This window comes from Neovison vison, chromosome 10 (genome assembly GCF_020171115.1).
Source record: "Neovison vison isolate M4711 chromosome 10, ASM_NN_V1, whole genome shotgun sequence".
Taxonomy (NCBI): domain Eukaryota; kingdom Metazoa; phylum Chordata; class Mammalia; order Carnivora; family Mustelidae; genus Neogale; species Neogale vison.
In genome coordinates, this window is record NC_058100.1 from 31,772,623 (window position 1) to 31,788,438 (window position 15,816).

A 15,816-nucleotide genomic window follows, 5' to 3' on the forward strand; every position below is an offset into this window, starting at 1 on the left:
GTGAGCAGATCCTGGTTTCGCCACCAGCTGTATGACCTTGGACATTGTGTTCCTTCTTTGGGCCTCCATTTGCTCAGCTGAAAGGCGTGGACATTGCATTAGATGAGTGGTTTTCGCCAAGCTGTCCTGAGAAATAGGAAGAGGCTTGAGGTCCTCTGTGGTGGGTCTCCTTTGGTCTATTTAAAATATTGTATTTGGTCCATTTAAAATACTGTATTTTATCTAAGATATCAACTGACAAGAGCACCAGTGCCTAACGCTTGGAGGGGCCCATTCGACACGAGTCTGTGTCCTTGTAAAAGCTCTTTGACACTGTCCTTCACTGGATACCAAAGTTCGAGCTGTAGATGCCTAGACAGAGAGTACTGCTGGAAGGACGCCACCGAGGTGAGGTGTCCCCGGATTGTTCCTACTGTCCCTTTTCAACATGCATGCCTGCGTTTGGTTGACTTGTGGCTCCAGGGAGCTCCCAGTAAAATGCAAATATGTATGTGGTGATTCCCCAGAGTTATTAGTCTCCTGGATGACCTCTATAGCTCAAATTCGTAGATGTTTTTAATCTAAAGCCTCCACTCATCCGTACCACCACTTCTAGCATTATCTTTCGCCGTGTAAAATTTCTGGATGGAGCCTGGATGCTGACATTTAAAATGTCTCTCTCCAACAGTTCAGGGCAAAATTTTAAAGGGGTTTTGTTTTCAGGAGTATCGGAGAAGGAGAAGAGGTGTTGTGTCTAAGAGAGCCCAGCCTCCTCTGCAATGTCAGGCAGACCTGGGGGCGAGGTCAAGCTTAAGTAAACTAGAACCTTTCTAGTTCTTACTGGAGCAAACCCAGCTAGTTAGGTGTACTTTGAGGACCTCCAAAACTGGACAATGTTTGGTATGAGGCATGGAGTGAGAAAGAGGTGCTTCTGGTGAGTAAATTATCTGACGTGGGGTGATTTCCTGCTTCCATTCCAATTCGCAGGGACCCGAATTCATACAACTTGTGCATTTCAGGTGAAGCCTGGAATAGCTCTTGTGGGTAGAGAAATGCTTGGCTGAGCTTCCAAGTCTGACACTGGATTGCTGGCTTTGCTGGAATTAGTCTTCTAGGGGAATGAAAATAAGTTTTAAGTTTGGATGTATTATGAACAACATACGGTTCCAGTTTTAATCTCGAGGCCCATCATTTAGTGCCACATCTTGCAAAGATGGTTTGAATTAAGACAGATATTTAGGGAAAACTATAGAAAATTTTGGGGACATGTTGGGATTTTTGTAGGTTTTCACCTTCATGTTTCTTAAGAGGTAGTATTTTGAAAGGAAGTATATTCACCGTGTTAAAGACTGGGAGAAAATTGACCAAGTGAAGTGGTTTTGTCCCTATATATAAATCACGGGTGAATTTTTTTCATATTCTTTATTTTCTAAGCTTTATATCATATGGGTATATTGTCTTATAACAAAAAAATATTGAAAGCCTGTTTACTGGACAGTAATGAACGTGAAAGTCCCAGCGGCTGCGTTCACACTCGACTCCAGCGTTTGGACCTGTCACACCCTGGCTACTGTTCTCCCTACTGTACTGAGGGAGAGTCTCCCGCACTCTGCAAAACCAGGAGCACTTTTCGACCTCCACCATCTTTGACTGTGTGTGCCGTTCCCTTCCTGAAATTCTCTTTCCCTTTAACTTCCAGGGTAATCACTATTTGGGGGGGCTTCCTAGCCTTATGGTTTTCATGGAAGCCTCTTCACTCACCTGCCTAAACTCCAGTGCTGCCCTCCGTGCTCCGTACCCACACGGTGAGCGAGCTCACCCAGAGCCAGCTTCAGCTTCCATGAGTGAGTACCCTCGCTCTCCAGGCAGACTCCCCTCGGATGTTCTAGTCCTGCCGAGCTCTCTCCACTGGCACTACACAAGCATCGGGAGTTCGTTCCTTTAAGTCCCCGGCCAGACATGCAGCTTCTCCAGTGTTTCTTACCCTCGTATGTGGCACGGCACGTGCTTGTCCTTAATCGTCCTCTTCCAGCCTGGCTTCCTCCTCATCGTACTTCCTCGTTTCCCAGGGGTCAGTCACAGCCTCCTGGAGCCTCCGTCTCTCTGAAGTCTCTTGGACCCACCACCACATCTCCGTGCCTGGATGAGTTCTCCACTGCTTCTGGCTAGCACATCTGGTTCAGTCCCACGTCTTCATACTGTTGGTTGAGTCACGTTTCTCAGAGTCCGTGTCCAAACAGGTTATGCCACTCTGCATGAAAACTGTCTGGTGGATTTTTCAGGATGTGCTCCTTGGTAAAGCCTTTCAAGGTCTGGCTTTTGCTTATCTCTGCAGCCTTGTATCTCTTCATTTGGCCACATATATCCTTTGCTCCAATAATACTACCTAGCCAAGACCCCAGCTTCTAGTGATTTTTTTTTTGTTTTTGCCCCTTTTTGTCCTAACTTGCCGCCCTATCTTTGAGTGTTCTCAAATCTTCTTAGAGGTCATCATGTTTAATATCCTAAATTTTAAAAATAGCAAATTTATGCCATTTATATTTAAGAATTTTTTTTTTTTTAGGAAACCTGCCCATATATATTAATCACATAAGTGAATGAGAACACACACAAAAGAATGAAGGGGAAAATATGTTTTATGTTATAAAATCATGATTTATACTAAACTTCCTGATCACAATTATAGAGTAAGGCAAAGTGCACAGCTCCAAAGAAAGTAAAGGATTTTAATCACAAATTTTAATATTGAAAAAACAAGTAATTTGAGAATATTTTGTTCTTTATAAAACCACGAGTAACCATCCTCATGTTTTTAATGGATTGGGTGATGATGCATCTAATTAGTCATCACAAGAGTATAACAGAAGTAATGTTCAAGTTGTGGGTCAGATATGCATAATTAAGGAAGACATCAGCAGGATGATTTCCCTGTGGCCAGGCCTGATTTTCTTCAGATATATGTTCATACGCAAGGCTTGATTGAGAATTAGACTTAGGTTCTCTCTCTTGCTTACCCTCTCCCTTTCAAATAAATAAATAAAATCTTTAAAAAAGGAGCTAGACTTGGGGCGCCTGGGTGGCTCAGTGGGTTAAGCCTTGGCCTTCGGCTCAGGTCATGATCTTGGGGTCCTGGGATCAAGTCCCGTATCGGGCTCTCTGCTCAGCAGGGAGTCTGCTTCCTCCTCTCTCTCTGCCTGCCTCTCTGTCTACTTGTGATCTCTCTCTGTCAAATGAATAAATAAAATCTTAAAAAAAAACCAAACAAACAGAGGCGCAACCTCTCTGGCAGGCGATGGAAGACATGGAAGCCACTTTAAAGCAAGACTCGTCCTCTTGGTGACCATTAGTGTGTTTCCTTTTGTATGCTCCTTGGTTGCTGGCCAGTAAGGGCATCTTATAAGAGTTTGGATTAAAATGTAAAATTGTGTTTCTTCTAATGACTCATTCCCACCTAGCCTGGCGCTGTTGTCAGGTAGAACTGGTAAGAATGTTTTGTCACCTTGTTTTTCAGAATGATGCCCACAGGGCTATAATTGAAGCATTTTTACTGCATAGTGGATGATGCAACGTTAATTGTTTTTGAAGAGGAAAGGGGGTGGGTGGGGAGCAGACTGAGGCTGAGGGCATTGAGGCAAAGAAAGAGTGAGGATGAAGTTAGTCCCAGTATCCGGCACCATTTTCTACATTAAGCTACAGCAGTTAGACTTCTGAGATATGCCTATTTCCTCTGAAATCTTCGGTGGCTTTCCTGTTGCTGCAAAAGTCCCCAAGTTCCCCTGGGGCAGGCTCTGCTAGAATGGGAAGGCAAGGTAGGTCAGTCTTTGCTGGCCTGAGGCTTCTCAGGGACAGGTCTGGGCATGGGTGGGGACCCAGAACCAAATCAGGGCACAGGCGGGACCTGAGACTAACCACGACGAGAGCACCCGTGGATGCTGTTTTCCAGAGCACGTCTGGCTGGAGAGAGAGTGGCTTCTGAACACTGATGTGCAGATCTCAGTGTCGTCCAGTCACCTCCCCTTTCTGTTCCTCATTTTCTACATCGGAAATGATGACGAGCCCTTGCTTAGCAGACAGCATTGTTTTGAAGCTCAAATGGTAGAATTTATGCCAAGATACTTGGAAAATTAGGGAGCACGGTACAAAATGCAAACCCTTCAGGCTAAAATTGACCTTCTGGGCTGCTTGAAGGGGAAATCATGCTGGAAATCTGACTGCAGGAAGGAGAGGGACAGGTGCAGGGATGTGGCAAGCAGAGAGGCGACAGTAGGTGTGGCTGAGGCTCAGACGGGGCTGCATCCTGGTGCTGCCTGATGCCGTGTGCCGGACGTGACACGCTACAGATGGGCGCACGTGTGTACAGATGCGTTTGCACTGAACCTCTCAGCCTCAGTTTCCTCATCTGTAAAATGGGGGTTATAAGATATTTATCACCCGGCTTGTGAAGATGAAGCAAACAAAACATACGCTCACGTGCGTGCCATGTTGTCATGCTTTAGAGAACGTGGGTGACAGACGAACGGGCATGGCAGCTCCTCCAGCTTTGTGCTGTGGGATGGCCGCACGGATAGGGTCTTCCCTGAGTTCTTCATGGGGACACATTGTCCCCTGTGTGGGGACAGTGGGGATTTGTCGTATTGTAGGTGTTGTCTTGCCAACGGTGCAGAAGTCCCATGGATGTTAGCACCTTCAAAAGGGGGTTTGGCGCTGTTGATTGAGTGTCTTTCTAGGGCAGTCTTACCAGGGAGGCGGCTCAAACACATTGCCGTTCATTTATTTGTCCGTTCGTTCAGTCAACAAACTTGTGCTGGGCACCTGCTGTGTGCGGGATCATGAGTTAGGGCAGGAGACGAGGGCACAGCGGTGAGTGGGACAAGTAAATTTCCTTCCCCAAGCAGCATATGCTCTAGTGGGTAAGACAAAACAATTATGTATGTATGTGTTCTTTGTAAACTTATTATTTTATTTTTTAAAAGGTTTTACTTATTTGAGAGAGAGCGTGCGTGCAAAAGGGAGCAGGAGCGGGGGTGGGGTGCAGCAGAGGCAGAAGCAGACTCCCCGCTGAGCAGGGACGCTGACCTGGAGCTCCATCCCAGGACCCCGGGATCAGGGCCTGAGCTGAAGGCGGCTGCCCAGGTGCCCCAGCAATTCCGTATGTAGTGTATTGCAGGTGGTGACAAGTTTTGGGGGGGAAAAGAAAGTATTAGAAGGTGACAGCAATGTTTTTGGAGGACTCAGGGTAGAGGCAGTGGCCACTGTCCCCTGCTCTGACCCTTGGGGTTGATCCTGACTGCCCTTGTGGCTGTGTTTCATCATCCAGGGAACTGTCTGGAGACATAAAATGAGAGAATGACCATACACCCATTCCGTCTTTCGGGGGTACAGTGAGGTTGGGCAGTGATGATCCTGAGATAAACAGAATAGGGCAGAGGTGACGGTCTCCTCCTGCCTGGACTTCTGACCCCTGTTCTGGCTCATTGCCGCGTGTGTGTGTGCGTGTGCATGTGCGCGTGTGCGTGTGTGCGTGCGTGTGTGTGTGTGAATGGGGCCAGGGGTGGGATACAGAGATGATGGTGAGGCATACACAAGGTCTGCCCGAACACTTGAAATGCAGACCTCGTCGGGCAGGGCTCTCTGGGACTCGGGTGTATTCTCTCTCCAGCTCACAGCTTCATGGGGCGTTTGTGTAGATGAGATTGATCAGCAGAGGAGGAAGACAGCTGTTGTCTAGGCAACCGGCTCCTGACTCATCTGCACTAAAGCCGAGTGCAGTGATTTTCCAGATGCGGAACCTGCCGCCCTCCTGTGTCTCTCTGTTGAACTCTTCGTCCTTCTTTTCTTCCTGTACACCTATGTCCCCACATCCTCCCCAAGGCTGACATTGCCCAGGCTCCCTGCGGGCGGTGGGGTGGAGGTCCTGCTCCCCGGTGCAGCAATGCGGCCTCACCCCGCCCCCCATCATGCGGCTGCCCCTGCGGCTCTCCTTCTCCCCCCTGCCAGGAAGCGGCCAGAGTCCGGGATGCTGCAGAGAGGTCTCACGCGGGTCCAGCACGCTTTCTCTGAATCGAAACCAAACTGAGCACGTCCGTTTATCTCCGAGATGGGCAGAGTGTTCCTTTGGGGAGAAGCAGTTACCCTCCCGGCCTCGGCCTCGCAAGCAAGGTTGTGAAAGCGATGCTGATGGCTGAGGAGGGGTCTCGGAATGCTGGGTTTTCCCACCCTCTTATCTCGCTTTTCCACCCGCAGTCTGATGTTCCAGCCCTTCCCTAATTACCCATCGCAGTCCTCTCTAAAATGCAAAGTATAGAAGCTTAAGCCATTCCCCTTGCAAGAGCATTTTCATTTCAATAAGGTTTTCAGAAACACAATAGTTTTTCAAAAATCATTTTTATTTACATACAATGTATTATTTGCCCAGGGGCACAGGTCTGTGAATGGTCAGGCTCACACACTTCACAGCACTCACCGTAGCACACGCCCTCCCCCCGTCCATCACCCAGCCGCCCCCCACCCCACCCCCCAGCAACCCTCCGTTTGTTTCCTGAGATTAAGAGTCTCCTATGGTTAGAAGCCTGTGGGATGTAGTGGGGATTAGGCCAAGGGCTGAGTCTGTAAGACGGTTGTTTTGCCGCTGGTGCTGCTGGTGCTGACCTGACACGTTTTCATGTTGGATGCAAGCTGGTGCCTCGTTCTGTACCCGCCCCGTGCATACATGTATACTTGGTGCCCACGGACACACACGCACACACTCCACCGTGAGCGGCAGCCGAAGGGAGGCGGTAACAGATACCCCCGATGAAGGTCGTCTGCGCACGTTCACTTCCCTGGTGCACGTCCAGCGGCCGCCGTGTGCAGAACGTGGTAGTGGCCAGTGGGACCACTTTCTCTTGGAGTTGCTGACAGTTGGAAGGGAATGAAGTCAAGTAGACACTTGTAGTTTACCTTCCGGGTTCCTTTACGCGCTGTGGCTTTTTAACTAAAGCTGGTGGCTCAGGTCCATGAGATCTTTCTCCTCGGTGCTCCCTCTGTCCCCACACCGTCACACCACCTTGAGGTGACCCGCCTGCAGAGCCACCAGGGGCAGAGGCAGACGGTCATTCTCCGCATTGCGCATTGAAGGAAGCTGTGCTCTGGTCTCTGCACACGTTGGGCCCCTTCTGCCTGGGACCCACTCACGGCCCGAGGAAATCGCTGGGCTCTGGGAATGCGTGGATCCAGTGAAGTATGAGGCTTTGGAGATGGGGGAGACCCGAGGGGTGTGCCCTCGGCCATCCGCCCTTTACAGGCCGTGCTGCTGGACCGTCCCCCATGGCCGTCCCCCACCAGGCAGTGTTCAGGCTGGGAGGCCACTTTTCCCCCAAGGCAGCCCAGTACATTTTTGAATAGGTTGTGTTGTTCACGTCTTTCTTCATTTACTGAGCTGTTCTTCTATTCTGTAAAGATTGCCTGGATGCCCATCGTCTCTTCGACCCTGGAGATGCGGTGGTGAGCAAAGCAGTCCTACCGTCGCGGGGCGTATGGTCTCCGGGGTGGCAGGGTGAATGGTACGAGCTAACAGCTCCGCGATCGCCAGCAGGGAAGACGGCGAGGGGCAGACGTCCAGGGAGCTCTGGGGCCATGGGCTGGGGCGGCTGGGGGTGCGGGCCAGGAAGTGGGGTTTCTGGGATGGCTGCCTCGAGAGAGTGAGGCCGGGGCGTAGAGTCCTGCTCGCCGGAGGATGCAGCGGTGGCCGGGGAAGAGGGAGTACGCGGTGTGGGAAAGCAGCTGGGGGCGGGTGTCCACAGCCGGTGTGAGGACAGGAACGGCGCCAGTGGGTCTTGGGAACGGAGTGAGGGAGACGGGGTATGAGAAGCGGCTGGTAGGGGTGAGAGCGGGCCGGGGGCGTGGGGGTTTCTGGGAATTTGCAACTCAGGTGCGGAGCCCTGACGGTCCCTCCCTCCTGCTCCCCTTCTGGCTTCTGCCTTTCCCCTGCCTCTCCTCCTTCCCTTCCTACATCCCAGGCCCAGCCCTCCTTCTCTTCTTCTCCTGCCCCCCTTGTGTGTGTGTGTTGTGGGGGGGGGATTGTTACCTAATTTGGTCTCAGGAACTCCCATCTGCTGAGGAGCAAGAATTTCAGTTTCAAAACTTAGTGTGAAATAAAAATATAGTCTTTTTTTTTTTTTTTTTTTGAGTAAACATGCTTAGACTTGGCTACCCTTCCTTGCAACTTTTCCAGGTGGCTCCCAAGGGTACTTGGTACTTGTAGAAGTGACAAAAGGGACCTTGGGGCCCTAAAGCAATCTGCACTGTCCTCTTTTTCTTTTGGTCTCTGCAGCAGTGCCCGTGTCTCCCTGGCCACAGTATGCTCTGCTGATGTTGGCGGCTGTGTAGGCTGCCGATGCACCGTGTAGCTGGGGCCCTCTCCATCCCTCCCCTTCCTCTCTCCCTCTTTCTCTCCATCCCTCCCCTTCCTCTCTCTTACAGTTGCTCCTCTTCCTTTCTCTCCTTCCCTCCCTGAAGTTGTTCACAGCCCGAAATTGTCCCCTGGATAATTCAGTCTGACCCCAGTTCTTGTGTGTTTCTGTTTTGTTCCCCCAAATGGCCTTTGCAAGGGGAGCTCTCTCTGTGCTGTGGAGAACCCTGTGATGTGAACAGCCAGTCTTGATTCTGAATTAAGACAACAGAGAGGATAAAGGAATTCAGAAAATTCTCCCTTGCATGGCTATTGGTTTGCTGCAAAACTTCATTTTGAAACTAAAAATGTGGATATCTGCTCTCTCCCCTCTCTTGGCATTCTTCCTTTTTGGTCTTAATCTCTACCCAGTAGAAAGATGCTTCGCCATCTAGGGATACTTGGACTTCTTTGGGAAGGTAAAAGATAAAAGTGTGTGGGGGTGTGTGTATGTTTCAAAATAGGACTCATGTTACTACACTATTTTAAGGATTTTGGGTTTTCTTTCCTAAGATCATTAAGGAATCACTGATGCATTTTTAGCAAAGGAGTGATAGAGTCAGATTTGCATTTTCATAGAGGTGCTGGTTGCTGCTGTAGAAATGGAGGGCTCAGCAAAGTCTTACGGGCAGATGGGTCAGCAGGTACTGGGTGGTGGCTAAGATGATAAACAGAGACAGATTTGAGAAAAGTTTTGGAGTTTGGGGGTCAGCCTAAGAAGATGAACCAGATATGGGCTAGAGGAATGGTAGGTATGAAGAAAGAACCTCGGTTTCTGCTTTATATGACTGGAGACCTTTGCGGACTATTTACTGAAAAGGAGATATAACAGGAGACCCGGTTTTAGAGAATGGGGAAGATGTTAAGTGCCTTTGAGGAATACAGATGGAGATGACAAGTGAGTGGGCATTGAGTACGGAACTCAGGGAAGAGTCCCTCCAGTGTGGGTGCACACTGATGCCCAGAAGGGAGGAGCTGGGAGGACAGAAGGAGACCTAGGGCTCAAGGAACTCAGGCGGGGAAGGAAGGGAGAGAGGTGCGGTAGTAGACGAAGGGGTTTCATTGTCGTTGAAGAGACAGGGTCCTCCTGAGAGTGGATAAGCAGGTTGGCTGGCCAGGAGCCCTCAGGGGTGCTAAAGGTGTGGGCGCTGCGGACACAGATGGAGGGTGGGGGTAGGTGAGGTGCGTGTGGCATTTTGCCTTATCATCCCCAGCCGTAGCTTTTCATGCCTTTCCCCCTCTGGTCTCTTTCTCTAACTCCTTCTCCAGTCTGCAGACACTCAACGCCTACTGACTTGGCCCCTGACTTCTCTCATTTTCCTTGCTTCTCCCCACTCCTCAGTAAATTACTATCCTGAATTTGAGAAAGTAGCACACCCTTGTGAGCTAACACATGAACGGGTCACTCTTCAGACGTGCTCCTCTTGTTATTTGAACAAAAATAGCAACCCCCCCCCCAAAACACACACAACAACAACATTTGTCTTAATTTACAGTAGCAAATTGGAGCCTTCCTTTTGTTTCCCCTTATTCCCTTTCCCTAAGCCAGGCATGTTAAGGCTTCTTTTCAGTTGCCCTTTTGCTAAAGATTAAGAGTCTCTGGGAGGGAGAATGAGGTCGTGGACATGGCAAGGCTTTAGGGATCTGGGTAAGGTCAGGTAAGACCAGCTAAGACCAATGTTGCTAGCATTAGAGAGAGGAGGAGTTAATTGTATGAAAAGAATAAATATTTGAAAAGCATAGTAATTTCAAAGCAGCTAAAGCAATTACTTCGTTGTGGTCTAGGAGTAAACATTAAAATGAAAAAGTGCAAATTAAAAATGCAGATGGCTAACTTTAATAATGACAGTCCTTGTTGTAAGAAGACACTCAAAACAATATATGAGTAACTTCCATAACCATGCAGAATATAATGAGAATGTAGGACAGTCATTTAATTTGAATCTTGGAAAGGGGAGGGAAATATTGCATTTGTCAGTTTTTCTAATGGAACAGGATTGATAATTGAAGAGATAACGGCTGAGCATTTTTTCAAAACTGATGAAACACACTAATCCATCATTTTAAGAAACCCAGTATATTCTGAACAGAATATATATAAAAAGAAATCCACGCGTGGCATATTATAGTAAGAAAGACCAAGGACATATCTTGCGTTACCTTGAAAAAAATAACAGGCCAACAGCTGCTTTTCAACTGCAACAGTGAGGGCCCAAATACAGAGGACTGATGTGTCCAGAATGTTGAGAGAGGAAAAGTACGAACATATCCAAGGAGAATAAAGACATTTCCAGACAAAATGAAACAGAGAATTTGTCCCCAGCACATCGGCAGTAGAAGAAATACTAAAGGGTGAACTTGAGGCAAAAAGGAAGATGATGCTGGATGAAAGGCTGGAAATGCAGGAAGAATTCAAGGTAAATAAAAATGTTAAATGTGGGTAAATGGAGGTGAATACTGCTATACATGAATATTGCATAAACCAGTCTTCATCGTGTCTTTTGGAATTTAAAAACACATATGAAATTAAATGCAGGACAGCAAGAGCATGCAAATGGGTATTAGATAAAGGTTAGAGAATGCAGTTAAAAAAGTTTAAGGTCTTTGCATTGTCAAGATGTTGGTAAGAGTATTAATTTAACATCAATTAATTAAACTTTGATAAGCCTACATGCATCCAATAATTTCAAGGGCAACACTGAAAGAATTCAAAAACAGTATATAGCTTACAAACCACTGGATGGGAGAAAACAGAATGATTAAAATATAATCAATTCAAATGCAGCAGGAAATAGGAAAAATGTATAGGCAGAACAAATAGGGAACATTTAATGACAGATAAGTGCTCATGAATCAGTAATTATGTTAAGTATAAATGGAGCAAATATGCTAATTAAAATTAGCAGTTTTTTAAAAAAGGAAACTATATACTCTTTACAAGAGACACAGGTAAAATACATTCAGAAAGACTAATAGCATAGAAAAAGATATATTCTACAAATTAAAACTAAAACCAAAAGCCAAAATAGCTATATTAACATCAGATAAAATAGACTTAAAAAAATTATTAGAAATAAATATATCTCTAGAGGGCGCCTGAGTGATTCAGTTGGTTGAGTGACTGCCTTCGGCTCAGGTCATGATCCCGGACTTCCAGGATCTAGTACCACGTCAGGCCCCCAGATCTTTGGGGAGTCTGCTTCTCCCTCTGATCTTCTTCTCTCTCATGCTCTCTCTCACTCATTCTCTCTCAAATAAATAAATAAAATAAAATAAAAAGAAATAAATATATCTCTAGATATTGACAAACAGACAATTCAACAGGTTTATAAAACATTTCTAAATTTACTTACTCCAAATAGCATAGCCTCAATATATATAAAACAAAAATTACCAAAAATTTAGGGACACGTAGACAAATTCACAATCATAGTGGATAATTTTGTTACACATCTATGAGTAATTGATAGAATAATTAGAAAAAAATCATTAATTTAAAAAAGTTGAATAACACATTGAACAAACCTGATTTAATGGTCATTTATAGCACAATTTCTTAGAAAAGCAGAATAGAGTTATTTTCAGACACACACAAGATATTTCTAAAAATATATTCTGTAATGGGTGGAAAGGTATTGTATTTGAATAAAATCTGACCATGATGCAATTTCCCTACAAATAAATACAAGAAGGATAATTAGAATATCCACATATTTTTGTAAACTAAAAAATACACTTCCGAATTACCCATGAGAAAAACAAGAACTGCAATTTAGAAAATAGACTGAATGATAATGAAAATATGACATATGATTATTTGCAAGATGTGGTTAAAGTGATATCTAGAGAAAGACTTATAGTCCCACATTCAAAAATGTAAAAAAAATAGCTAAATAACACTCCCTCAATAGCAAGAAATCAATTATAGGGGTAATAGGAAAGATATCAATAGAAAGGATCATCAACAAATCTAAAAGTCAAATCTTTGAAGACTAATAAAATTGATACACATTTGGCAAGACTGATCAAGAAAAGAGAGAAAGAGGACAGAATCACTATCAAGAATAAAAAAGAAGACATCACTACAGATCCTTCAGATATTCTAAAGACAATAAGAATATAATTAACAGGGGCACCTGGGTGGCTCAGTGGGTTAAGCCGCTGCCTTCGGCTCAGGTCATGATCTCAGGGTCCTGGGATCGAGTCCCGCATCGGGCTCTCTGCTCAGCAGGGAGCCTGCTTCCTCCTCTCTCTTTCTGCCTGCCTCTCTGCCTACTTGTGATCTCTCTGTCAAATAAATAAATAAAATCTTTAAAAAAAAAAAGAATATAATTAACAATTATGCAAACAGATTTTACCATTTAGATGAAATAGATACATGTCTAGAAAAATATGTAGGTAGTAGTACAGATGGCCCACAATCATCAAGGACTTAGGCTCCTTCTATCATACCACTATTAAATGTTTGGTATTAGGTTTCTACTTCATGGTTTAGCATGGCTATTCAAACTTTAGCTCTCACATTCTTATTCTGGCCATCAAAAAGGAGAGAGAAATAAAGCATAGTGTACTCCTCTTATCTGAGAATATTTCCTGGGATTTTCATACAATACTTCTGCGTATATCTCATTGGCCAGAACATAGTTATATGGCCTTTCTTAACTGTAAGAGAGGCTAGTAAGTATAATCTTTCTCTCTCTTGGCCAGATAAACTTGCAATTTCTATTATTAAGAAAGAAGATGTGTCTTTGTTACCGATGCATATATTTTCTACAGATCCATTCACGTATCATGGAAGCTGGCTAGCCTTGAGAGAGATTGCCAGTATTTTACCCAAAAGAGTCCCTTGCTGGGTGATGGTTAGGTGAGCAGCGACCATGGTTCTGGGGTGAAAGAAGACTGAGACCAGAGTCACAGAAGCTCTGCCAATGAGAGACATAAGAGAAAAATGGCTCCAGGAAGCACAATGTAAACTGACGGAAAAACTAGATTCAACGCACGGAGCACAGTGGGCGCACAGCCTCTCCAGGATGCAGAACCATGCCAGCTGCATTCACCATAGCCTGAAGACCGTTTACTGCATAAGCAAGGGTAAGCGAGCCCACCGCGCTGAGCCGTGATGTCACCGATATTCTTTCTGCTTTTCATGAGGCTCCATCGCCAGAATAACTCATAGACTAGCAAGAGACGTCGGTCAGTCAAGGATGGTCTCCAGTGTCCTGTAGGTGAAGTAACAGCAGTGGTCGATCAGAGGTCCTTGGGCAGGGGACTTGACGTGATGAGGAGGAGGTGTTTGAGAACAGCGAAGTTTGCAAGGGCAGGTGAGGTGTTTTTGCGAATTTTGTAAGAAGCAGGTTTGTCTTGAGGAGGTGGGCCAAGATGTAATTGGGTTTATTCAGGATGATGTACATTTCGAGTAAGAGGTGTGACAATGGAACTAAGGGAAATACTCTACTTTTTGTGATTCTTTCTACTTTCCATTTGATTTGGGCTGCTTACGTCCATGCCCATTTGATGGTATGCTTTTCGAGGGCAGAGTTTGTGTCTCTGAATGGTACTTCGTACATGGCAGTGCCCAACACATAAAATATTTGCTTGTATTTTAAGACACACGTGGTGCTTGTTAAAAAAGCAGATACTTATATATGTAAGTCTTGGTTACAAAGATTCATGTACCCTGTGGGGTATGGGCTGAGACTATATAGAAGATGAAAAGGTACAGCTGCATGCAAAGAAGGAAAGAAAAGCCAGACATGTGAGGGGAAGATTGGAAATAGGGTCCTGGAGAAATAGTCTGAGAGGCCTGGGACCCTCATTATCTAGAGAGCAGAATAGTGGTGGCCAGGGGCTTTTTTTGGTGGGGGCAGTGGGTGGAGGAAATGAACTATTTTGGTCAAAGGGTACAAACTTCTAGTAATAACATGAATGAGACCGGGGGATCCCACGTACAGCACAATGACTACAGTTACTGGTATTGTGTTACATACTTGAAATTTGCTGAGGGAGTAGATCTTAGCTGTTCTCAACACCCACACATGAAAAGGTATTACAGGACGGGGTGGAGGTGTGAACTTCCCCTACGGTGACAACCATCTCACAGTATAGACGGGTACCAAGTCATCACACACTGTACACCTTAAACTTATACAATGTCATGTGTCCCATCTCAGTAATGCTGGGGTTAAAGAAAAGGCAGTCGAGTTCTGGTTTGGTCTGGGCAGAGCTTCAGGGTTGAGAGGTCTAGCGTGGAGGAAGCAGGGGAGGCTGGAACCGCAGGAGCCTGCGGAGGAGATTTTGAGTGAGGGTGGAAGGGAGTCGGCCGTGACGTTGCGTACCTTTCATTTACCACCTGTCCTGGTTCCGGTGGACATGCACAGATCTGGGTTCAGGTCCCGGCCCCACTCCTCTCGCGGTGTGACCTTGGGCAATGACTAAAGCGTTCAGACTCTCTTCCTTTCTGTGTGGCGCTCCTAATCCCACCTGCTTCTCTTCACGGACATGCGTCACAGTCCATGAAGGTGTTCCAGGCACGGAGCGGCCGCACCATTAAGACGACCTGTTCCTGTTGTTCCGGTAGCCACCGCCGTGATGGACGGTTCTTCCAGCCCCGCTGATGAGTGCCTTGCGGAGACAACTGCGTGTGTAAATGTTATTACCGGTGGTGGAAACATATAGGAGACAGGGGTTTACTGCAGGGTGCTATTTTCTGTCCCGTTTCAAGGAAAGCCATTCTTCCCTGGCCTCTGCCTATCCCCTGACGGAAGTGTTCTGCCACTCGGGCTCATGAGGCGGTCTGTGGCTGAAGCCTTGTTCTAACACCTGGAGGCCAAAACCTTGCAAGGCTCTGTTGCCCACAGGCCCTGCTCCCCAAGGTCCGCTCTGGACCTAGCCCACTGGCCAGGGGCTCCCACAAGCAAGAAAGGCCCAACTGCACAGCAGGAACAACTTCCCCCAACTTCCTCGGTGTCCACCTGATCTTTTTCTAAAGCAAACTGCTCCTACAGGTCTTAGGAAGCAGGATGTCTTCGCATCCCCAGGGGGAGGTTTTCACTCCAGTGTTTGGCAGGTTCTTGTCCTTGCTTGGGGCTTGCCAAGAGACCAACAAAGGCTGGCTCAGTGTATTTGCCGGTCATGGGTGTCTGCTCCCCAGAACCACAGTCCTGCTCTCGGACTTAACCTGCACGAGATCATCTGGGTATTTAAATTTCAGATTCCTGGAGCCCCCACTCATAAATCTGGGATGGCCTGTGCTTTTAATACGCATTCCAGGGGCGCTCACACCGGTAATGCGTGGGCCACATTTGGAGAAATAGGAAAACAAGGCCGTTTGCCCAAAAGTCAGTCTGTGGGATTGGCTCTCTGGGAATTGGTTTTAGTAAACTGAGCAAGGTTGAGTCAACATGGTCCTA